The sequence below is a fragment of the Hypomesus nipponensis genome, chromosome 9, assembly GCF_054491055.1.
Source record: "Hypomesus nipponensis isolate SF chromosome 9, ASM5449105v1, whole genome shotgun sequence".
Classification (NCBI taxonomy): Eukaryota; Metazoa; Chordata; class Actinopteri; order Osmeriformes; family Osmeridae; genus Hypomesus; species Hypomesus nipponensis.
Window position 1 is genome coordinate 22292142 of NC_140369.1, and position 25734 is coordinate 22317875.

The following is a 25734-nucleotide window of genomic DNA, read 5'->3' on the forward strand; positions in this document are numbered from 1 at the left end:
CTCCTCAGCGGTCAATAGGACATTTCAGCCTGACGTCACAACAACAAATATCTTACTTCCGGGTGGATAACGTTGATCCTGGCGATAGTAAAGCCATTGAATTCAACAGGATTTTCCATGTTATTAACCAAAATACGAACACGTTTTATGATTATGATTGTAACAGGTTTTATGATTATGATCATGTGAACTGAAAGACTAGACGTTCCCGATGTCGTAGCTGTGGATATTTGTTAGCGAATAACGGTTATATTGTAACGGTTTATTGTATCAAACTCGTACTGTAGTGATTGATCTCGAGATCGCTAGCTACATTAACGATAAACGATTTTCTGGACTACTTGTAGCTTTCGAGCAATCTGTCTGGACACAATTATTTCCCTTTGGTGGTTAATAAAGTCCCGATCTATCTTATTGACTGTATTGAAAACTTTGTCATTGTATTGTAAATGAGTTTTGAGGATTTGTGGATGATGAGCAAGCAGAGTTGACAGTACTGTACAGTAGAAAGGTAAATGTTGGACAAAGCAAACATTAATATTTCTTACAAGTTAAATACAGATTGTTTCAAGTTATTCTGAAAAATAAAAAAATAAAAAAATGTTCGACAGTGAAAATGAGGAACCAGGCAGAGCAGAGTGAACAAGACACTGCAGACAAACCGTAGAGAAGTGATTTGAAAGGAGGAAAGAGAGCCCAAAGAGGAATAGACAGGCAGGAGTATCCTGATTCCAGACAAAGAGGTTCAAATACAGAGATAACAAATAAAGGACAGCAGCACAAAGGACAGCAGCCCATATCAAACCTGGAAGAGAGAGAGAGACCAAAGCTTATACATTTAAATATGTCTAATCTTTCTACGTATGCTCTTCAGTTGGAGAAATATGATTTAAATATGTATATTAGGAAATTGAAGCTCTCTGTTGAAGATCAGATTCTATAATTGCCAGACCCATACAGTATACATGATGGATGGTATGCTGCTGATCCTGACAAGCTGCCCCCTGTTCAGTATATTGACCTTTATAATTACCTGATTAACACTCCAGGATCCTGTACTGGTGAGGCTTTGCGAGCTTATAAGTCACTGGAGGCTTATAACTACAACGTGTGTGGACATGTCAAAAACATCAGACAGCATGATGTATCAGAGATGAGTCCTGTTGCATTTGTCGCTGCTACATTGAATCCAGGACAGTGGATCAAAGACGCACCATACAAATCCTGGTTTTGTGTTTATAAAAACGGCTGTATTGTTGCAACACACTGCACCTGTGCAGCAGGTATAGCGGAGGCCTGCAGTCACATTGCTGCTGTTCTGTTTGCCATTGAAAGCTGTACACGAGCCAGAGTCAGTACTGAAGTGTCATGTAGTGATATAAAATGTCAGTGGAACAAATATGAGAGGCAAAACTTAGCTAGCTGTTCAGCTGAAAATCTTGATTTGTCACACCCAAAACATGGGAAGGTATTGACCCACAGACAGAGAAAATCTAAACAAGCACCAGGGTTATCCAGTCAGGAGCAACAACGGGCCCTTGCAGAGCTAAGAGAGATCCTGCCCACTTCAGCAGTTTTATTTAGGGACAGCAGTGACACAGACACAGCCTCAGAATCAGAGGATGCTGTAGACTTTCCACAAATCCCATACAGGTTAGCAAGAATAACAAATGTTGACAATTGCTCCCCACAGGATATAATCAATGATGCTATCCCAACCAAGCAACAGATTGAGAATCTATCTAAAGCAACTGTTGCTCAATCCCAAACCCACATTTGGAGTGCCCAGAGGAGAGGAAGAGTGACTGCCAGCAACATCCACCGAGTCGTAAATTGTAAAGCAGATGGCGCTTCAGCACCAAGTACCATCATGCAGTATGACACCAAGAGCATCTCCCACATTCCTGCGGAAAAATGGGGTACTGAGCATGAAGACACTGCAAGGGGTGAGTTTTACCAGCACATGACAACATTACACACCAACTTTATCCTTAAACTCACAGGCCTTGCCATCTACCAGCCTTACCCATTCCTTGCTGCATCACCTGACGGGATCTCAACCTGTGACTGTCATGGAGAAGTACTTCTGGAGATTAAGTGTCCTTACAAATACAAGGACTTGACTCCTGCTGAGATCCTACAAATCCAAGATCCAACCTTTTGCCTGGATACACATGGTGATCTGAAGAAGTCACACCAGTACTATGATCAGATACAAACACAAATGCTTGTCACCAACTGTACACTGCAACTTTGTTATTTGGACAGAGCCTGGCCTTGTCATAGTGAATGTGTCACAAGATGAAGATCGGATCACTCATTTGTTACACCAAACTAAAGTGTTTGTTGAAACACAGCTCATCCCAGAACTGCTGAAGAAGAAAATAGAAACTACTTTCATCAACCAAAATGAAGTGATTTGCATTTGCAGCAGACCAAAGTTTGGAAGGACCATTCTCTGTTCCAGTTAAAACTGCCGTGTTAAACTGTACCACTACGGCTGTGTGGGTATCAAGAGAAAGAAACATCAGTGGCTATGTGACATATGTAGAGGCCTTGAACAACAATCATTGTACTGTGTACTGTACAAATTACTGTAAATACTGTGTGTACTGTATATATTACTGTAAATACTGTTTTTAGTGTAAATACTGAAATATTTGTATTTTACTTTGATGGCCATTTTACAATAGTGTTTGGCCTAGCTCAATTTTGTGCAAAAAAAAAGACAGACAACACTTGGTGCTAAAATAGGTACCAAAATACCTAATACATTTTTTATTGAATGTTCTTCGTCTTTGTCACTTGTTTTTGTCATTGTTAAGGTGAGAACGTAGACGTGTCAGGTAATTAGTTTAGGTCTTAGATTGCTTTAGGCACAGCACACGGTCAAAATGTCATTGGAAACAGGAACAAGGGTAAGTGGCAAAGTGTTTTTTAGAATTTTAAAAATCTTGATGCATTCAATGGCTCGCTCCACATGGATACGTAGTGCTAAGAGCTGGCGGGCCCTCTCAACGTCATGCCCAGGTAGCTGATTTCTTCCCTTGAGGAATGGAGGCATGACCAGTGTGGCACCACATTTAGCCAGTTCTTCAGCAACCAAAAAACCTCTGCCATAACCTGATCACCTGTATTGATGTTGGTGTACAAGTCTGACTGTGCACTGATCTCTTTGTCTGATATTCTTCCTCCCCACATTTTGGAAACAAAAGATATTGAGCCATAGGGTGTGATATCTATTACAGCCTTGAGTGTGTTGTGATGCTTGTAGTTTGACCAGGTCTGGGCCCTAGCCCTGAGATTGAATGGCCTGTCGATGAAAAACTCAGATGACTACACATTTTTTAAACCGCTTCTTAAACTTCTGTGGCATGTTTTTGCGAAGCACCTCTGCAGATGGCCAGGAGATAAAAAAACGGAGACGGCTGGCAAGGACAGGTATGATTTCATTAATGACATTTGAGACGCATGCAGAGGACACCCCAAACCGGAAACCAAGGTCTAAATGGTTAAGTCCATGTCGCAGCTTCATCAACATAAAAAAAGTTGATTGTCCTTGGAGATAACTCTTCGTTCTGAAATGAACGGTGAAATTAAGTTTAACACTCTGCGATAAGAGAGAGACTTTTACAAAGAGAAGGTGTCAAACTTGTCCATTTCTTCTGAGAGCTTTATTGTCACAGACAGTGATGCAGACACTGAAAATATGAAGAAAACCAAAATACTCCCAAATGTTGCTGTTTTTACATGGATCCTAACCTCTTGCTGTAGACTTTCACATTGCTCTCTCAACTGCCCATTCAACGACCTTAGCGCATCACACTCATCCTGTTTGTCCCCTTCATTTTCCGGACTCTCCGGCTCAGGTGCAGCAGCAGAAAAATCCAAGAGTCATCTTCTCACTGCTCGTTCGTACCAACCCTGTTTTTCTGCTACTCTCTTAGCAGATGTGGTTGGACTGGAGTTGGTTAACTCAGGTCCCAGGTGTTGTGATGGAGCAAAATCAGGGTGGTCAGCGTCAGGGTTTGGCCAACCTGCATTATAAAAAAAGATTAGTTAAGTTACCATATCAAAGCCAAGCCGGTTTGTTTATTTAAAACAAGGGACTACTCTAACGCTAGCAAGCTTGAACGATATACCCAACCTTATGGTACCCAACAGTAACCCAAGAAAAAATGTTTGATTAATTACTGTACCTGTTAGGAAATGTCTTCCGCAAATCCGGTCATGAGTGGTTGGTTGCAGCCTGTCCACAGTTTGGTACCGTTAGATGCAGCGAGACCGCCCGGTAAACGTACTATGGCTGGATCTGTACTAACGTTATCCACCCGTCTTAGTCTCTGTATCCACAGGTTCCGTTGGGTCAATTTTGATTTAACAGTGGGAAAACGGAAAAAGCCTAAACCTAATCCTTTACATGCCTGGGTACATTTGGCCTTGCAACCCCAAACACTACACGATTTCGGCATGACGGTAGCTAATATTTTCGATTATTTTAATTCAATTAATAACTATGAACAACTATCACACACTATACTATACTACATATCATACTACTAGCATATATGTTATGCTACTAACAACAGCTGTTAGTATAGTTGACAGTCGACAGCTGTTGATATCCTGATGACAGTTATCCACCCGGAAGTGTCTTGGCAACCTTTGTTTACAAACATTCTGAATAGGTCTTTTTATTTATTTATTTTTTTACATTCTGAATAGGTCTATATGGCTCCGTATTGCCCTCTGACGTCATCTTCAAAATGAGCGACGAGTCAACTGCTGAGTTTTACTATTCAGATGATGCTGATGCTGAAAAGATTTGTCATCGAAAGTGAGGATGAAGACTAGACTCTTTTAATCACTTGTGTCTTTATTTTGTGTTGAAATTAAAGCCATTTTAGCCATGTTGTCCGCTTTCTATCAAAAGTAATGAGTTGCTCGGCAACACATGAAACACAGCGTGAGAAGACTTGAGAGCTAGCTACAATTAGCCTAGATGTACCATTTATTTTCGTTTACAAAATGAAAAGAAGCTAAAAATGCCATATAATAAACTACTTAACCGAGAGTGAGGTAATGCCGGGAAATATCAAACTGAGGCTGGAACGTATCGACCGAGCGATAGTGAGGTTGATACGGTAAAGCCGAGGTATGATATTTCCCGGCATGACCGAACGGTCGAGGTTAGTAAGTAGTTTATTATATGGCATTTTTAGCTTCTTTTCATTTTGTAAACGAAAATAAATGGTACATCTAGGCTAATTGTAGCTAGCTCTCAAGTCTTCTCACGCTGTGTTTCATGTGTTGCCGAGCAACTCATTACTTTTGATAGAAAGCGGACAACATGGCTAAAATGGCTTTAATTTCAACACAAAATAACGACACAAGTGATTAAAAGAGTCTAGTCTTCATCCTCACTTTCGATGACAAATCTTTTCAGCATCAGCATCATCTGAATAGTAAAACTCAGCAGTTGACTCGTCGCTCATTTTGAAGATGACGTCAGAGGGCAATACGGAGCCATATAGACCTATTCAGAATGTAAAAAAATAAATAAATAAAAAGACCTATTCAGAATGTTAGTTAATAATGTCTCTAATCTACTAAGAAGTTCCAGTAAAACTGTCTGTTCCCCATTCTAAATAATTGTGCTGGCTACTTAGTATGAGCCTGTACAATGTGTCTGAAATAAGTAACCATAACAACAGGAATGCAGTCACAGTTTTTTTGTATATTTCATGTATTTTAACGTATTTGGAGAATATACTGTACACTTTCTGAATGTACTGTGTCACAACTGCTCATTTCACATCCCATTCGCTATTCGCCTTGCTAGTCAAACTTCAACCAGGCTACGGCCGCCGGCCACACTCCTTTAGGGTACACATTGCCGATTATTTTGTTCAGGAAAATCTTGATATTGATTTGGGGACAATGACATAGCTGGGTAGTTTGTTGTTAAACAATCAAAACATTGACACGATCATCTTACATCCATTTGCTATTCAACTCGCTACACAGGCTGTGGCCGTAGCCTAGTCTATAGCCGATACTTTGTTTGTGAAAATCTTGATATTGATTTGGGGACAATGACATAGCTGGCCAGCTAGATATATCTAGTCGCAGAGTCAGTCGCTTTCCCTGTGCCTGCTTTCCCTTTGTCTGTTTCTCGCAGTGATCTGGGGAAGGACCAAAAGGACAATCCTACACTGTAGGAGTTGATTGACCAGTATTCTTCTCCAAACACCAATAAGGAGTTGGCCAAGTTCTTGGGGATGGTGGGGTACTATAGGGGGTTCTGTGCACACTTTTCCACCGTAGTGGAGCTCCTAACCCACATGCTAAACACCGAGGTTCAATTTGTGTGGTACCCTGGTTGTCAGAGGGCTTTTGTGGATGTTAAGGTCTTGAGGATTCAAGTAACCTGCTCCGGGAATGGGTGGGGCGCGCTCTACCTGAGCTGACCACCGTCTTGAGAAAGCTTTGGCCTTGTCTTCCACATGGTTGTAAATTAAATATTGTTAACCTTTGTAGTTGTGCCTACGTCTCCCTTTTTGATTACATCCTTGAGCCAGATTTAACAGGAAGCAACCGCTGTGCGTCGGATGGTTCACGCTTCGACATTGTCCATTATTGGATGATATTGTACACCTCGTTGGGAATTATCTCTTATTTGTTCCCCTGATAAATAGCAATAGCGTTTCTGCCATAGAGATGAATGAACTCCAAAAGTGGAATGTCTTGGTGTTTTTGTTGACTTCAATTTATGGAAGGTGTCTGACATTACCAGCTGTTCAAACTCTTCTCTGGGGAATGTTCTTGAAGAATGTCTACACGTATGCCAATGCTATGTGAAAGTCTCCCAAAATCTGTTTAACCAACATATTTCCTGAGCTTTGCCATTTATTGTTTGGTCCATCACCAATACGCACTGACTTAACTCCAACTTGTCTGCTATCTATGTAAAGATCAAGGATTGTGTGGACTATGCTAAGGTCTGTTGTACTGGCATCAATGACAACAATATCAAGGTGGTGGAATCAGACCTCTCAGAAGCAGGGTGTTATAACCAGTCCAACCTGGTGAGAACTGCCATTGAGTTTACGGATTTTCATTAAGAATCTAAACCTCATCCAGTGTCTTGTGCATGTGTTTACTTCTCTAGGCCCAGTTGTATGTTTGATCCAAATCGTTCTGTACCTAACCTTTTCCTTCTTTTAAAGGTTACAAGGTTCAAAAAAGGTGGCTGAATAGATATATTCCTTGTTCTCTGCAGAGATAGTGTCTGAAGTAGACACCTCAGACGAAATGATTATTTATGTCAATGCGACACTGAGAATCCAAGACAATTTTTCTGATGAAATACTGGCTAGCTAACTAAGAAAAAGACAGTTTAAAGTGGATGGTTTAGGTAGGTATACAGTATGTATATCTGGAAGTAGTATATACAGTAGGTATATCGTGAAGGTTATTAGTTACAATTAGTTTGCAGTGCTGCTTCCTAAGGAGCCTTTGGATGAAATGCTGGCTAGCTAACAGAACGACAATATAAAGTATAGATCAGTGAATTTTGTTACATAAATTAATGTTTACTGAATTCAAAACTGCCTGCACATTGCAAATGTGCTCAAACTCTTAACACCAAATCAGACACATTATAATCACCAGCTACAACGTGGACATGGACACTATTCCTCAGGGGCGTCGTTAGGCCTATTTTAGGGCGGCTAAAGCCCCTAAGCTAGCTAGCTATTTTGTTAGAAACTGTCCCCATTTGGCAAGATTGTGAACGAGCAAATTTAAAATACAAGAAATAACTATCGACATCTCTCTATTCTTTGCATTAATATAAATCTCTAGTATTTCAAAACAATATCAGTCCCTATAGAATGTTGTTATTTATAATCATTTAATGCTAGTGAAAACTAATTGTTTGTGTCCCTCATAACGCTATTGTACCGGTATATCATCTACTTCATTGACCAGATGGATATAAGAACATTCTTTGGGAGAGGTGGCAGCTCCGCCCAGTCAGATGAGAGACAGAAGCAGGAAATTGACAGGACTGAAGGAGCCATTGTGATGGAGGTTAGTGGTCTACAGGTCTAGAAGGACATGAGTGGAGTTTTTTTTTTTCTTCTACTGTGGTAGAAATTTATAGGCATTTGTTTTTTAAACATTTGTTTATTGAAACACATCACATCAAATAGCATAGATCTTTTACAATTAGCTGTGTGATCTTTTTTTTTTTTGAACAGACAAGTACAAAGAAGAAAAAAGATATACAAAAAAGAAAGAAACATATAAAACGTACACGCTCCCATCCCAAATTGGTCCACCTTTCTCTATCAATGTATCGAATCAAAGTATCTGTATGCAACAGTACTACTGGTACTCTAACTCTAAGTAGTAGGAGTCGTAGCTACATTATCAAAATATGAGAGAGGCTGCCATGTAGTGTAGAATTTCCCACTCGACCCTGTAAGTGAGAATTTGATCTTTTCCAGCTTAAGGAATGACATTAGATCAGTCTCAAGACTTATCTGCTGTGGGTTTGGGTGACTTCCATTGTAGAAGGATACATCTGCGGGCAATCAGAAAGGCAAATGCTAAAACATTTAATTTCTGTTTACCAAATTGAGAGTGGTTCAGCGGTACTCCAAATATGGCAATAAATGGAGGGGGAGAATCTTGAAGAAGTTCTTCCAGAATCCTGTTAGCTTTGAGCACAACCAGAAGGTATGGGCTAGGTCAGAGGGGACAAAGGCACATCTATTACAGGCATCGCTTGTGCCAGGGAAAAACTTTGCTAATTTGGCCTTGCTGAAATGCATTCTGTGCAGTACTTTGTACAGTAGGCCACCCTCTTGTCTTCCTGCCTGCAAAGGGCTTTTGTTAATTCTGGTAGCCTTGCCTGCCCACAAAAATGGAAGGATAATTAGGTCAAGCTTCTTGAAAAATGATTTTGTCAGAAAGAGAGGTAGACATTGAAAAAGGAAAAAAAAATCTTGGCAAGACATTCAATTTTATAGTTTATACTGACATTAAGTAATGACATTGGCAACTTGGACCATTTCTGTAGGTCGGTTTTCACTTTATTCATTAGTTTGCATTAATTGTGTTATTTTTATGTAAGCCCTGAAATGAATCGTTCAAGTTGCCTTAACAGTGCCTGTGAGCAGCTGCTCTTGTGAGAGGTCCTTTAGTGCACTGCGTCGGCTGCACTCCTGGCTGCGTAAAACAATGGGGCAAGAAAAGGCTTCACAGTCCTGCAGCCATGTCAATTGAAAGTGACATACTAGGGGGACTGAGTCACAACACACTGATTTGCCACCATTAAAAACAGAAGGCATGCTTTGATGCTTCCACCCACTAAATAATCATTAACCTGTTGTCCATACCACCCCTGTCCCAATTGTCTGATTGCATTGGATTCTTTTATTGAAATGTAATTTTGTGTATTTTTTTCAAATCTGCCTCTAATGATATCCTGGATCTAGTCCTATAGTTTTTCTCTGTACATTGCAATCCTTTAAAATAAAATCAGAGAAAATGATTTCTCTTTATTTGAGAAAAGTTCATGTGACCCTGACATTCTGTCTCTTGTGTTGTCATATACTGAATGCAAGCAAAACTACAGAGCAAAATCACTTTCTAATTGAACCAATCGATGAACTGTATGAAACAATGGATATCCGCGGCCCCAAATAGGCCTTTAAAAAGTTTGCCACACGCAAACATGCCACTCCCCTTGGGGCTTAGCCCTCCTTTCTTTGAATCCTAGAAACGCCCCTGCTATTCCTACCACTTTAGCCTCCTTGGTTGGCAAAACTGTACATGCATGCGTTTATGCATGGGCAATTTTACTGCGGGTGCAGGGGGTAAATTTGTACACCCTACTGTTGGCATGAAAAAAAAAATATGTTCAAATAAAGGTAAAAAACTGATCAAATGATTTTAGAACATTTTTAAGGGATGTCAGAATTGTATGTTCTATTATGTACGACGGCGTATTAGGGGAAGGTAGGTAAAAAATCTTTTAAAAATTGGAGGGTGGGGGTAATATTCTGAGATTAAAGTTGTAAATATGCAAGAAAAAAGTCTGAGATTCTCAGTTTATGAAGTCACAAATTTGCCAGTAAAAAGTCATAATATTCAAGATTAAAGTCGTAAATTTGCCAGAAAAAAGTCAGAGATTCTTAGATTATAAAGTCACAAATTTGTGAGGACAAAACTAGTACATTTGCCAGAAAAAAAGTCATTAGTCGAATATATGTTTTTTTTTATTCAAGGAACCTTATCGCTTCACTTTACATGGTCAACCTCATCACAGCACAGACACCGCCCTTGCCATGTATAAAGCCTGCAGTAATGGATGACCTGATCAAATTATACTTTTCAATAGGTTAGTTAGTGGTTCAACAGGACAGCCAAAACGCTGCGCTCTTCTAAGATAATCCACACCTTGAGGATCGACTAATTTTAGGATCTGTCGTATTGTGTCCTGTTGAACCATGAATCCCAATTGAATTGCCCATAGATGTAACCAGCGATATCCTTGCATATGTCCATTGCATTGTAGTTCCTGATGCACAAAAGCTATCACCTCATCCAAATAAGTATGATGTTTCCTTCTGAATAGTCTCAAATCACGGCAATGTCTTTTCAAAGTCCGAATGCTTATTACAATCTGGTGATTCTGGGCTAAAATCAGGAGTATTTCATTATTGCTGAATCCTATAAAAAAGTATAATTCAGACTTTTTCTGGCAAATTTGTGACTTTATAAACTTGGAGAATATCTTTATAAACTTGGAGACTTTTTCTTGCAGATTTAAGACTCCGGGGGGGGGGGAGTAATATTTTGTTTTACCTACACTGGCTCTAATACGCCATCGTAATTCTGGTTTGTTGTAATCTAATGGTTAATTTAAAATCTACTATAAATTTTGAGCATATTTTTGGTAAGAAAAAACTTCAATTCACTACCCTTTTCACCCCCAGTTTTAAATGGCCGGTTTATGCTTCCCCTGTGGCCCCCCTGAACTGACTTTTTTTTCAACTTCGTTATTCTTCTTCTAGTAGTCATCATGAAACGAGGAGGGGACATTGCAGCCTTTTTTGCCCCAGTAAAAAACAAGTGAGAGAAACATATCAAGGTATTGAGAGAGCTGAGGAGCTGGAAGAGGGAGAGCCAGAGCCGTTTGTATGATTTTAATGTAAAGCAAAATTAAAGTATTCAAAGTTTAAATATCAGTTTTTTTTTCGTTTTTATGTGCCCCTCTGATTATATATTTTGCAAAACAAATACTGTAAAATACTTTGTGACAAGTCTACATGATGACAATATAAAAACTAGTCTGTGATTATTATATCAGTGAGACACACACTCAGACTTCTGGAACTATAGATAATGCAGAATCCCATGATGCAGCCAGTAAAGTTCTCAGTGGCTCTGGTACCTATACATTTCTCAGATCACAATCAAAATTCTCAAAAGTACTTAAAATCTCCACATCATCAAATCACTTATGCACATCATAAACACAATCTTTCATTATTTCAACCAAATTGCAGATGCTCTGGTACATTCATGAAAATTATTATGCAGCCTACAATTGTCTGCTGTTTCCTACATGATCAATTACTTATGTTCTGTTGATCAAAATGTATTGTATTGGTTCTTTGTTAAATAGTCTTAACCCCACAAACATCTAGACATTTGTTACAATGTAGTACACAGTGGACCCAAATTCAGCACATCTTTCAGAAACGCGAAGCTCTCATCCATCAACCCCAGAGCTTGAGATGGATACCTGCAAAATTACAACTTTGCACAGAGCCCGGTTCACAAGCTAATAGTTTCTCCCCCCAAAACACTACAAGCTTGCACAGACAGACAGAAATGTATTGCATTATAGTATAGATGCTACATCATGTTGGTGCCTACTAATTTGCCCAGACTTGTTGAGATCAGTGGTTGGAGTTGGGTTAATACTCCTTGACAAGTTCTGTTGCTACTTTCTGATTACAATTCTAGTCACATTTTAAATCTAAAGATATTGAGCATTTAATAATTGTTGACAGTGCTAAAATGTTAGTTTTTCACATTCACCTTTCACTTTCACCAATAGGTATCCAATGATTGATAATTAAAAAAAATATTGCTAAATGATTGTACCCTAACTGAAGTAGCTGTTTAGGAGGATCATGATTTTCCATACCATTGAATGAATGACTGCCTGACATATTATTTAGTACTATATTTGTGATTAACAGTTAAATGATTAATACGAGTTGGTATGGTGCCATCAATTGTCTTCTTATGAATTACTTGTTTTTTCACTAATACAAAGTAGTTAAATCAGGCCCGACATCGGGGACAGTGCCTCTGGACTGGCAGACCGGGGTGGTGGTTCCCCTCTTTAAAAAGGGGGACTGGAGGGTGTGCTCCAACTTTAGGGGGATCACACTCCTCAGCCTCCTTGGGAAAGTCTATTCAGGGGTCCTGGAGAGGAGGGTCTGTAGGATTGTCGAACTGCGGATTCAGGAGGAGCACTGTGGTTTTCGTCCTGGCCGTGGAACAGTGGACCAGCTCTATACCCTTTGCAGGGTCCTGGAGGGTACATGGGAGTTTGCCCAACCAGGCTACACATGTTTTGTGGATTTGGAAAAGGCGTTCGACCGTGTCCCTCGGGGGCTCTTGTGGGGGGTGCTCCAAGAGTATGGGGTACCGGATTCCCTGATCGGGGCTGTCCGGTCCCTGTACGACCGTTGCCAGAGTTTGGTCCGCATTGCCGGTAGTAAGTCGAACTTGTTCCCGGTGAGGGTTGGCCAGGGCTGCTCTTTGTCACCAATTCTGTTAATTACTTATATGGACAGGATTTCTAGGCGCAGCCAGGGCGTTGAGGGGGTCCGGTTTGGTGACCTCAGGATCGGGTCGCTGCTTTTTGCAGATGATGTGGTCCTGTTGGCTTCATCGGGCCGCGACCTTCCGCTCTCACTGGAGCGGTTCGCAACCGAATGCGAAGCGGCTGGGATGCAAATCAGCACCTCCAAATCTGAGGCCATGGTTTTTGACCGGAAAAGGGTGGAGTGCAATCTCCGGGTCGGGGAGGAGATCTTGACCCAAGCGGAGGAGTTCAAGTATCTCGGGGTCTTGTTCACGAGTGAGGGCAGAATGGAGCGCAAGATCGACAGGAGGATCGGTGCGGCGTCCGCAGTGATGCAGGCTCTGCATCAGTCCGTCGTGGTGAAGAAGGAGCTGAGTCGAAAGGCGAAGCTCTCTATTTACCAGTCGATCTACGTTCCTACCCTCACCTATGGTCACGAACTATGGGTAGTGACCGAAAGAACGAGATTGTGAATACAAGCAGCCAAAATGAGTTTTCTCCGCAGGGAGTCCGGGCTCTCCCTTAGAGATAGGGTGAGAAGCTCGGTCATCCGGGAGGGGCTCAGAGTAGAACCGCTGCTCCTTCGCTTCGAGAGGAGCCAGCTGAGGTGGCTCGGGCATCTGATCAGGATGCCTCCTGGACGCCTCCCTGGTGAGGTGTTCTGGGCACGTCCCACTGGGAAGAGGCCCCGGGGAAGACCCAGGACAAGCTGGAGGGATTACGTCTCTCGGCTGGCCTGGGAACGCCTTGGGGTCCCCCAGGAAGAGCTGGTGGAAGTGGCCGGGGAGAGGGAAGTCTGGGCCTCCCTGCTTAGGTTGCTGCCCCCGCAACCCGACCCCTGGACAAGCAGTAGATAACGACGATGACGACAAAGTCGGCCCTTCTTTTCCAAACACCAAGTAACTACAGTGAGAAAAAAAAATTACACAGAGCTTGTGCGGCTCTCTGAGACGTCCCTACAGAGACCCTACAGAGACGCGTTTGACATTGATGCACTCAGCCATTGTGCATGTATTACGTTATGAACAACATTTCTAGATGTTTGTGGTGTAAAGACAATTTAACAGAGAAACAATATAATACATTTTGAATTGATAACGTAGGAAACAGCAGACAAATGAAGGCTACATAAACATTTGCATTAATGTAGGCTACCACAGCATGGCAATTTGACTAGAACAGATGATGTGGAGATTGAACAAATACTTCATAGATGACAGAGAATTTCATTTGTGTTCTGAGAAATATAGGTACCATAACAATTGAGAAGAACTGTCATCATCAGCTGCATCACAGGCACTGAACTATCAATCTAAAATCCAGAAATCTGTGTGTGTCAGAGACATCATTGCGGGAACTGTACCCTATCTATAATTCCAGGAATCTGTGTGCCACCAATTGACCGTTCCCGAAACTCCTCCCTAGAACGGCCCTCATCCAATAGTACCTTAGCAACCGCTACTAAGAGAAGAAGGCCCTTCAAGCTTTGACTCAGAAGCAACATGGTTAAACGGTGTGCCAATGGGACGTGTCGATCTGACACTAGATATCCCAAAAGTTTAGAGGGAGGTGTGGTATTTTTTCCATTTACAAAGCCGAAGACTCAAGAGGGAAGGTGCCGGCGGTGGATAAAACAGTGTGGGAGACCCCACTCCCAACTTAATTTAGAGAACATCACCAAACATATAGCATATGTCTGCTCCAAGGTAGCTAGCTAGCGTTAAGCTGCTAGCGAACGATGAGAGAACATCCCAATTCCCAAACAGTTATGGTTCATTTAAACTAGTATTATTACCACTACTAGTGCATAACTAGTGACTCCAACAAATTAGTTAATGTTAAAATCAAAATGTTAATGTCTGTAAAATTGCAAGCTGAGATAGCCAACGAACGCCAGCAAGTTGCTAAGAGCTTAAAATACTGTATCAATGTTGAACAAAACGTCAAGCCATTAAAACAAGCCATTATAAACGTATTTTATTCTGATCTTCATAGAATTTTGTGAGTGGGCGACCTATTCCTGAGTATCCCAACCCTGTTCAAGTGCTGTTCAAGTGCCTGGCCAGACAAGGCTACTTGAGACCTGTATGCTTTGCTTTGGCTTAGATTTTTGTTGTTTCCCCTTCGTTGCTCATTTTAATATTTTGAATATATCCTTCCACTGCATATTGCATTCCCTTCTGCCTGGATCTGGAAGATATCGCAAAGGTATTACTCAAAAAATCCTCACTCACACTGACAGCTGTAGCGCTTATCCCCGTACTTGCCATGGCTTTTGGGTTGACAGTTCCGGGAATTGTGTCGGACGTAGCAACAATAACTAAGGGGGCGTGGCCTGGGGAACGGTCAATTGTATCACAGGCACTATGCACAATCTATAGTTGAATTAATTTTGTTGAATGCCTTTAAGTCGAAAATGAAGGAAATTGAGCTGGACTCTCAAAGATGTCAGTGTTTTTAATAGTTTTTTTTTCCTGGTTACAGAAATGGGTCTATTTAGGATTGTTGCAATGTGAATTGATTTGCTTTATTTTTTAGTGCTATTTTAATTTTGTCCCTGTGTGTTTGTCTGTAACTGTTTGTCTGTAACTGTGGTTCATTGTGCTGCTGCCTGTCTTGGCCAGGTCACCTTTGAAAAAGAGATTTTTAATCTCAATAGGTTTTTTCCTGGTTAAATAAAGGTTAAATAAAAAAATAGTTCAAGTAATCTGTATTTGTGTGTTTCACTGACATCTTCATCGCATCATGGGCACTGTGCAGTGTCAATATAAGTTTAGGAAACACCAAGTATGACATACAATAAATATATACTGTATATGAACATTGTTTTTCTCCACATTATCACTTCACTTGCTATGATTAATAGCATTAAAAAAATGCTCATTCAAGTGAAATGTAGTAATGTTTCTTTACAGATACCTGAATGACCAATTTCTTTGACTTTTTCCAGGCACTCGAAGACCAGTCACTCTCTAATAATAGGCTGTACTGTCTTAACAAATGTACGTCTTACTTGACTTGCCTTGAATATAGGAGTACACTTGATGGATTTTATGAGTTCATGAATTGTAGAAACATTTAAGATATACAGAGAAATCCAGCTCCTCCATCGCCAGAGATCGTGCAAATGCACGATTTTGAGTATTGGCACTTACCCTACAATTGACATTTCCCATCACAGTATGTTAAACTTAACTTATTTTAGAGACCTGTCACATTGTTTGAATTGGAACACGTTAGCTCTTGAGATAAAACCACAAATAGATGTTAGCAGACACATTTGAACTTCCCACATAGTGTTCTAGTCAACTTTCACACCAGAATCTGGTTGAAATGTTTGCTATTGTGTTGTGTGCACTCTCCTCTCTCCTCACCCTCAACTCTCACAAGGACATTTACAGTTGATTACTTCTGTCCTCCATACAATCTGCTAGGGAATGCCTGACAGGAATTCCAGGTCCTCAGAGACTGGATAAGGAAGGGGTAGGAAAAGGGAGGAGGGAGTGGGCTTGTCAAGTGGAAACTAAATATCCTCACAGCCTTAGCGAGCACCCCCTGCCTTCCCTCAAACACACACACACCAACACCTTCTCTCCGCCCTGTGCCATTCTCTCCTTCTTTCCACTCTCCATGGCATAGACAAATAACGGGTGCACCATGTGGGTGCTGGGAAACCGGCTTCAAAGACCTGTGTGATTATTGAGCGCATGGGTTATGTAACATCAGAGGGGGTGGGGCATCAGGGAACAAGCAGGGGCTTCTTCTCCAAAGTGCGTGAAGGAATGCCTGTAAATCCATACATTAGCTGTGTGTGTTTCATGGCCAGCACTATTAACACTGTGGAAATGTCTGCTATACGTGTAACACCATTACAGTTGTTTTTTCTTTAATCCAGAAAGGTTTTAAACAACAACAAAAAATATATAAAGATACAGGAAGTCATGTGCCATGAAATGGTTGGTTTATCTGTGTAATGCTTTTCATTTTGTGTTGGTTTCATGGTATCCATACCGTATGGATCATGAAAGAAACATCACAGCAACAGACTGGTATTCAGGAGCTTAATTTCCAATTTTCAAACTTGGATTTCTTTTTCAAGAATTCTTCATGACTGTTTAAAAGCAGTTTCATTTATTTTAAAAAGTGTATTCGCCATGTGATGTTTTATTGCTCAGTAAACTTCCAACAGGCTGTACTTTCCAATTTTTACAATCTGAATCCATTATTAGAGTATGCACTATATTACACTTAAGGATGCAAGTTTCTCAGATCATTTGCCTTTTGTTTTTAACATTTTTACGGATGTCCCTTTATCTACTGTTAGGTTCAAAATCAAATCAAATCAAATTTATTTGTATAGCCCTTTTTACACGCAAGCATGTCACAGAGGGCTTCACATACGCCCATAGAACTGCCCCTCAACCAACCTAAACCCTCAAGGAAGACAAGGAAAAACTCCCAGAAAAACTCCCAACGGGAGAAAAAATGGAAGAAACCTTGGGAGGAGCAATTCAGAGAGGGATCCCCTCCTCCAGAGACGGTTGGCAAGAGAGAGGAGCAGAACACAAGCTAAACATAGTCATACAGTGTCAATGGGTTTTGAAACACCAAAAATCCATTGTTCGGCTTTATAGACGTTGGATGGGACCTGGAAACTCGCTGTTGGCCGTCATGGAGGCTGGTTTCCGGTTGACGACCTGGTCCAGCGTTGGTAGACCGACGACCAGGCAGGTCCTGACAGCTCAGACCCCCCACACCACAAGGGATGTGTGGGGGGGACAGAGAGGAGAACAGGGATTAGAGAATGCCAGGAGCAGCTAACAGTTTCAGTCGTAATAGAATGAGATCCCCACCGGTCAAGTGTGGACTAGTGCAGCAATTTAACAAAGCTAAGAGGGTATGTGATGCAGCCCCACACACCAAGACAGCGACAGCCCCCCTTGGTTGGAACATGAAATCTGTTCCAGGGGAAACAACTCTAAAATAGGTTATATTTATACGAATAAGGATGAAAACAACCAGCCCCCCGTTGTCTCCAACTAGTAAACTATAACAATTAAAATATACAGCAACGGAACTATTACAGTAACAATATACAATAACAGGTTTACTTTATTTGTAACATTTAAATGGGCAGTGTGAACATAAGCTAAAATTACAATTTAAAAGTTACATGTGATACACACATAGGCAAACGCACACCCCAGGTTTACATAGAAAGTACACACATTTAACAATCATAGGATTGACTAAACAGGAACGTTTTTAATCTAGTTTTAAATGTCGAAACAGTATCAGCCTCCCTAATTGAGACAGGTAATTTGTTCCAGAGAAGAGGTGCTCTATATGAGAACGCCCTACCTCCAGCAGTTTTTTTTTTTGGGTATTACCAGATAGCCGGCATCTTGAGATCTTAGAGTCCTTGCGGGGCAATAGGGTGCAAGGAGACCGGAGAGGTACAGTGGTGCCAATCCATGTAGAGATTTGTAAGTTAGTAGTAAAACTTTGAAATCAGCTCTGGCTTGGATAGGGAGCCAGTGTAAAGAGATAAGAGTAGATGTTATATGATCAAACTTTCTTGTTTTTGTCAATAGTCTAGCAGCAGCATTTTGTACCCGCTGTAAATTTTTCAAGTAGGTAATTGGGAGGCCAGAGAACAACACATTGCAGTAGTCCAATCGGGACGTAATAAAAGCATGTATTAGTTTTTCAGCATCATCCTTTGAGAGGAATTTTCGTATTTTGGCAATATTACGTAGATGGAAAAATGCAGTTCTGGTGATTTGTTTAATATGGTACTCAAACGAAAGGTCTGGCTTTGAGATACTTTGACACCATCTAAGTTTAAGGTCAGATTGGATACATTATTTCTGTATTTTTTAGGGCCGAAAATTTGAACCTCGGTTTTATCCGAATTAAGAAGAAGGAAATTTGCTGTCATCCAAGTTCTCAACCCGGAAACACATTTTTCCATAGCATGTGGAAATTCTCCAGGCTTTATGGACATGTATAGCTGAGTATCATCTGCATAACAGTGAAAATTTACCCCAGAGCTTCTAATTATGTTTCCTAAAGGCAACATATAGAGTGAAAATAACACTCTATTCACTGGTCAGTATTCTCATTTTATTAATTTTACAACTGTAGACAAGTTTTCTGACAGTTATCAGGAAAACGCGGTTGAATCATTGATCTTATCTACTGATCAATACTGTTCTAACATGGAAGAGTTGCTCTCATTATTCTCCTCATCCTGCTTAACCATTTTGGACTCTATTGCTCCTCTGAAGTTGAAACGAGCTAAAACAACAAAATCCTACCCTTGGCTTGATGATAATTCCCGATTTTTGAGGCGGGCCTGTCGTATAGCTGAGAGGAGATGGAAGAAGGACCGACTTACTGTCTCCTATGAGATTTTTAATGACTGTTTGAGGAGCTTTCCGAGTGCATCTAAGATGGCTAGAATAAGATACCTCTCGGATTTAATTAATACACACACTAATAGACCTAAGATTTTATTTGCTACCTTTAATTCTGCAATTAATCCAAGCTGTCATTATAAAGTAGCTCCTTCTGGTGAAATCTGTGACAAATGTCTGTGTTTTTTCCTGGACAAAATTAAAACCATTCGCTTTTCTCTTGATAAATCCCCTGTGGTTAATGTTCGGCCTTTGGTTGCTGTTTCTACTGTTCTTTCCAGTTTCCAACATGTTTCCCTTCCTGCTCTTAGTGACATGGTTAGTGGTATGAGGCCGTCCTCCTGTCCTCATGATATTGTCCCAGCAATAGTTTTGAAATCATCTTTTACATCACTTGGACTTAGTATCCAGTCAATTATAAATTTGTCTCTGGATCATGCTGTTGTCTCTGCTTGTTTTAAACATGCTGCTGTTCAACCTCTACTTAAAAAACCCAACTTGGATCGAGCCAGTCTGAACAATTACCGTCCTGTGTCTAGACTGCCTTTTCTGTCTAAATTATTGGAGAAAGTTGTGTTATCTCAACTACTTCCTTTTTTAAAGTCATCAGACATGTTTTAACCTCTACAATCAGGGTTCTCAGCTTACCATAGCACTGAATCAGCATTATTGAAAGTGTCAAGTGTAATTTACTGTCTATTGTCGATTCTGGGAATAATGCCGTTTGGATTTTATTGGATCTCACCGCTGCCTTTGATACGGTGGATCATGACATCCTCATTGTGAGGTTGGAAAACTGGGCTGGGGTTAAGAGGACTGCACTACAGTGGTTCAGGTCCTATCTCACTGACAGGACCTTTTCAGTCACTATAGATAGCTTTTCTTCTTCCATAGCTCCTGTTTCCTCTGGGGTTCCGCAGGGGTCAATTCTGGAGCCAGTTCTTTTTAATCTGTATATGCTTCCTCTAGGACAGGGGTAGGCAACCCTGGTCCTAGAGAGCCGCTGTCCTGCATGTTTTAGATGTTTCCCTGCTCCAGCACACCTGATTCAAATGAATGGGTCGTTATCAAGCTCTGTGGAAGCCGGGTAATGACCATTCATTTGAATCGGGTCTGCTGGTGCAGGGAAACATCTAAAACATGCAGGACAGCGGCTCTCTAGGACCAGGGTTGCCTACCCCCTGCTCTAGGACATATGTGTCAAACTCCGGTCCTCGAGGGCCGCTGTCCTGCATGTTTTAGATGTTTCCCTAATCCAGCTCACCTGATTTGAGTGAATGGTCGTTATAACAACCCATTTAATTGAATCAGGTGTGTTGGAGCAGGGAAACATCTAAAACATGCAGGACAGCGGCCCTCGAGGACCGGAGTTTGACACCCCTGCTCTAGGAGATATCATTAGGAAACACATCTCGTTTCATTTTTATGCTGATGACACACAACTTTATCTGCCTTTGAAACCCAATGATACTGTTCAACCTCTCAGACTGCATTTCTGATATAAAGAAATGGCTTTCAAGTAATTTTCTCCAACTAAACGAGGAAAATATAAAAGTTATAATTTTTGGTCCTGCTGGCTTGAGAGCTAGTCTTGGTAACATGATTGGTAATTTTTTTTCCTAGTGTCAGCTCGCATGTTAGGAACCTTGGGTTCATTATTGACTCTGACCTTGGGTTAGTCAAGCAGATGAACTCTGTGCTAAAAAATAGTTTCTATCAGTTACGACTGATTTCCAAGGTTAAATCTGCATTGTCTTTTAAAGACCTTGAAACTGTCATCCATGCTTTTATCACCTCATATTTAGATTATTGTAATTCCCTCTATGATGGTCTCCCCCAGTCCTCAATTGCCCGTCTTCAGATGGTGCAGAATGCTGCTGCCAGAATTGTATCCTCCACTAGAAAGTTTGACCATATTACCCCAGTCTTGGCCTCTTTGCACTGGCTTCCTGTCCAGTTTAGAATACGTTTTAAAATGTTATTGTTTGTTTTCAAAGCTCTTAATGGACAGGCCCCTTCATATATCTCCAACCTTTTAAAATAGCACGCACCCATTAGGTCACTGAGGTCTGCGGACAAGCTTCTTTTATACACTCCCCGATCAAGCTGTGTACGCACAGGTGATAGGGCCTTTGCAGTTGCTGGTCCTAAGCTGTGGAATCTGCTTCCTCTATTTATTATGCAGGCTCCTGTCTGTTTTTAAATCCAGGCTTAAGAACCCACCTTTATGTTCTTGGCGTTTCCCACCACTTGACTTGCTTGTTTTTCTGTTGTTCACTGTTTTGTTTTACTGTGTATTTTATAGTGTTTTTTTTCTTCATGTATTTGGATTCTGTTTTTGTGCTTTTGTTCGGCACCTCGGTCAGCCTTGCTGTGTTGTGAGTGTGCTTTATAAATACAATTTACTTACTTACTACTTCCTTACACTAGTACTTGCTGTTATTTGCAGAAATGCCGGGAGAGTTCTAGAAAAAGGGATGAAACTGACTGGGAAAGTGGTATGTGGCACTTTTATGTGTTTGGAATGGATTGGAATCCTTGTTCTCGCGGTATGAGATCAAATTGAGGTTGCATGACTGTGATAATCTTACATAATATTATATAAATGAGTGTGTGGCAGCTCACTCATTGTCCGAGATATGCTGGGTACATATTAAGACAGCATCCATTTGAAGAATGTACTGTATGAGGAAGTTTAGCAGTGTATAGTATGTGTTGGCAATGTTTCCATGTCAGTTTCAGGTTTTGTAAATATGATAACACAAATAAGTAAATGGACCTTAGTTACTGTCAGGTGCCCACCCCTGGCAATAAAGTACAATATTGTTCCACAAGTTAACAGTTTGAAGATGAACAAACGAGCAGGGTCGTACACAGGCTATGGCTAAGGTTGCCCGGGCAACTGCCCGTTTGCCCTCCTCGGGTCAAAGTGCCCCTCTGAGGAAAATAAATAAATAATAGTACATTTAAGACTTTCATTTAGCCCTAGATTTTAAAAATCACCACCCGAAACATTTAAAAAAGTAGCTTTATTCACTTCCAATCGATAAGCCTATGGGCAATGATAGTGGAAGTCACAAGGTGGAGGGGGTATGCCCCCTACTCTGTGGTACTGCACGCGACTGCCACCTGAGTCTGCATTTTCTTGCACTTAAGAGACGGTCACGGTTTACATTTACATGTATTAATTTAGCAGACGCTTTTATCCAAAGCTTCCAAGAGAGCTTCCAAGAGAGAGCTTTAAAAAGTGCATAGGTCACTGATAATAACAACAAGATAGCCCCAAAGCATTGCGGGTAGCCAAAACATGAAGCACACATTGTGAACAACCAAAAAATAAGTGCCAAAGGGATGAACCATAAGAGCATGTAGTTAAGCGAGTTACAATTTAAACAACATGAATCTCTAAGTGCAAGTGTGCCTGTAGAAAAAGCAGCAGCAGTAAAAAATAAAAATAAGATTAACTAAAATAGAATATTTTGCAGCGAATACAACAGTTTAAATCAGTAGCCACTAACCAACAAGAGCAACAAGTCTCTAAGCAAGAGTCATTGTGATCCTTGAGGAAACCAGCATCGGGTCCAGCAAACCATTCCTAAGTACCGTTGTACTCAAGGAACAAGTGCATCTTGAGCCTTTTCTTGAAGGTGGAGAGACAGTCTGTCTCTGATGGAGGTGGGGAGTTGATTCCACCACTGGGGGGCCAGGCAGGAGAAGGGCTTGTGTTGGGACCGGGCGGTCTTGAGCGGTGGGACCACCAGGCGGTTGTCTGAAGAAGACCGTAGGTGGCGGGTGGGGGTGTAAGGCTGCAGGAGAGACTTGATGTAGTCGGTGCAGTCCCGTTCACTGCTCGGAAGGTCAGTACCAGGATCTTGAATCTGATGCGGGCCGTGATGGGAAGCCAGTGGAGGGAGATGAGGAGCGGAGTAACGTGGGAGCGTCTGAGTAGGTTGTAGACCAGGCGTGCAACTGCGTTCTGAATCCTCTGAAGAGGGCGGGTTGCGCATGCTGGGAGACCGGCGAGCAGCGAGTTGCAGTAATCCAACTTGGAGAGGACAAGTGCTTGGACAAGCAGTTGGGAGGAGTGCTCAGACAGGTATCTCCTGATCTTCCGGATGTTGTAGAGGGTGAATCTACACGACCGGGAGACCGCAGCAATGTGGGCCGTGAGGGAGAACTCATCATCCATGGTCACCCCAAGGTTCCTGGCAGAGGATGAGGGTGTCACTGTCGCAGATCCCAGGGTGATTGAGAGGTCGTGGGAGATGGAGGGTATGGCCAGGATGATGAGAAGTTCTGTTTTGGCGAAGTTCAGCTGGAGGTGGTGCTCGGTCATCCAGGCGGAGATGTCTGTGAGGCAGGCCTCAATCCTAGCTGAGATCCCCGGATCGTTCGGGGGGAACGACAGGTACAGCTGCGTGTCGTCAGCGTAGCAGTGGTAGGAGAAGCCATGGGAGGTGATGGTGAATGCTGGACTGACGAGACAGGACTGGAGCTGGCAGAGGTATGAACCGAGTCTAAAGAAAACAGACAGAGAAACCAAGTTACTGAGAGAATTTGATGAATAGACTGACTAGGATAATCAGACAGGCGGACTAACGAGGACTAATAGCAATGTTGAACTGGCTTAGTGGATGTGGAACTGGTGATAAACTGTCGGGTTTTGCCTGTGTGCCCTTGTGGGCCTCCGCAGCACGTCTGTGCCGTTGTGATTTCATGTGCTGCCGAACATAATTTTTCCCACCGTGAGCGATACTAAAATTTGCGTGACACACTTTGCAGCAGGCGTGGGAATTGTCGATGCGGCTTGCTGATAAGACATTTAATTCCTCCGGCATGCAACTTCTGTGCCTGATGTGATGCTAGTAAGGGCCTTCAACGCTTAATGCGAGCGCGCATAGCGCTCTTTCTTGGCCTGGTTTTCCATCTTTATATTGTCTCCATTAGTAGCTAGCTTTCAATCTGCCAGTGTCACTGTTGTGGGCTGCATAGACGTTCATTTGTAATAGACCAACCGTCCTGGTGGAAAGGGGGGCCGGCCAACCGTGTTGCTGGCCAACCGTGTCGCTCAATCTTCTGCCAAAATTTGTAGTAAAAAGGCAAGCGGCCCTTCGGCCCAGAAGTGCGTCGGTCCATCGGGAATTCTCCCAGTGCTCCCGATGGCCAGTCCGCTACTGTGTACTGTTGATTTGCAGCTATATTTCGTTGTTTTTTTTTTGCCGTAGGACCACCTGAGACTTTTGCCATTTCTACAAGTGAATCTGTATCAAAATTCAACCGTGTATAAATTCTCCCGCCTACCTGCGGAGATATCAACAGCGCAACTGTTGTAGGTTGCGGCAGAGAATGTCTAATATAGACGGGCTCTGGTTGCGGTCACAAATGGGTTTAAAATGTTATGACATGTAGCTATTATGTGAGTAGGATGCGTTTCATAAAAGATCTGACAACTGGACAACATTGAAATAATATATTGATGTGAATATTTATATAACGAGGATTGGCCATACAAATTACGGGAGTTTCACGGGAGAAATAAGAAAACAGGAGGGTGGGGGGGGGGGGAGATGGGTGTGAAATACGGGAGACTCACGGGGAAAACGGGAGTGTTGACAGGTATGAGAGCGTTGTGTGAATGCTGGTCCCAAAAAAAAGTTTTGTACATGCACAAAAGTTGTCATGGAGACCAAAGTTCTTCAACGTTTAATTTTTAACGCTGGACAACGCTGAAGAACGTTTGACTAACGTTGCACGCGTTTGGCTATCATTACCCTTGCATTACTTGGTAGTTATTCATCATTTGCTTTCGTCACGAAAGCAAACTTGGATGTGAAATGGTGTGACGGGGCCTTTAAACATTACTGTATAGCAACAAGACCTACAACCAAAGTTGATATCACCAGTTTTATTTGACTCCCTCCTGAAATTGTTTCAATTTTTGGGACATAACTGTTATTATATAGCTACATTTTTTTTTCTTGAATTGACCGCTTCACCAAACTTCTTGAGTTTATTTTTGATGCAATTTTGTCCTACATTTGTTTTTTTGTTTGCAGTTATTTGTGGATCAAATTTACGTTTTAGTATGTGCTTTATTTTTTTATTATTCCTGTAGAAGCACAATATTTTCCTACTCTGACCAATTTGGTTTGGCTCTTCTTGCCTTTTTTCGTAGGTTTATAAACTAGCTAGATCTCTAGCTACGAAGGTGATGCACTAGCGATACAACAGAACAACGCGGTCTCCGTGGAAACTGTAACATTTTACTGCAGTGAAATCACGTTCAATGTTGTAAATGCCTTAATGTTTCACCTTAACTAATGCTGGGGACACACTATACGATTTTTTTTTCTTATAATATTTTCAAACTGTGAGAGACCACAAACATGAGGACAAAAAATCCTAGATTTAGCCGTT

The 25734-nt window shown here is 41.6% G+C and overlaps 1 long non-coding RNA gene and 1 pseudogene across 1 annotated transcript in view; one reads left to right on the forward strand and one right to left on the reverse strand.

Moving 5' to 3' along the window:
- LOC146273483 (uncharacterized) overlaps window positions 1-11224 on the forward strand; it is a 91113-nt gene extending 79889 nt beyond the window's left edge. Inside the window, exons 3-4 of the long non-coding RNA XR_014766501.1 lie at window positions 7993-8094; window positions 11088-11224. This is a non-coding gene — a long non-coding RNA (uncharacterized LOC146273483). The remainder of the gene's footprint in view (window positions 1-7992; window positions 8095-11087) is intronic.
- An 11125-nt stretch (window positions 11225-22349) lies between these two features.
- LOC146273487 (uncharacterized) lies at window positions 22350-24453 on the reverse strand (annotated as a pseudogene).
- Between the last annotated feature and the right edge of the window lie 1281 nt (window positions 24454-25734).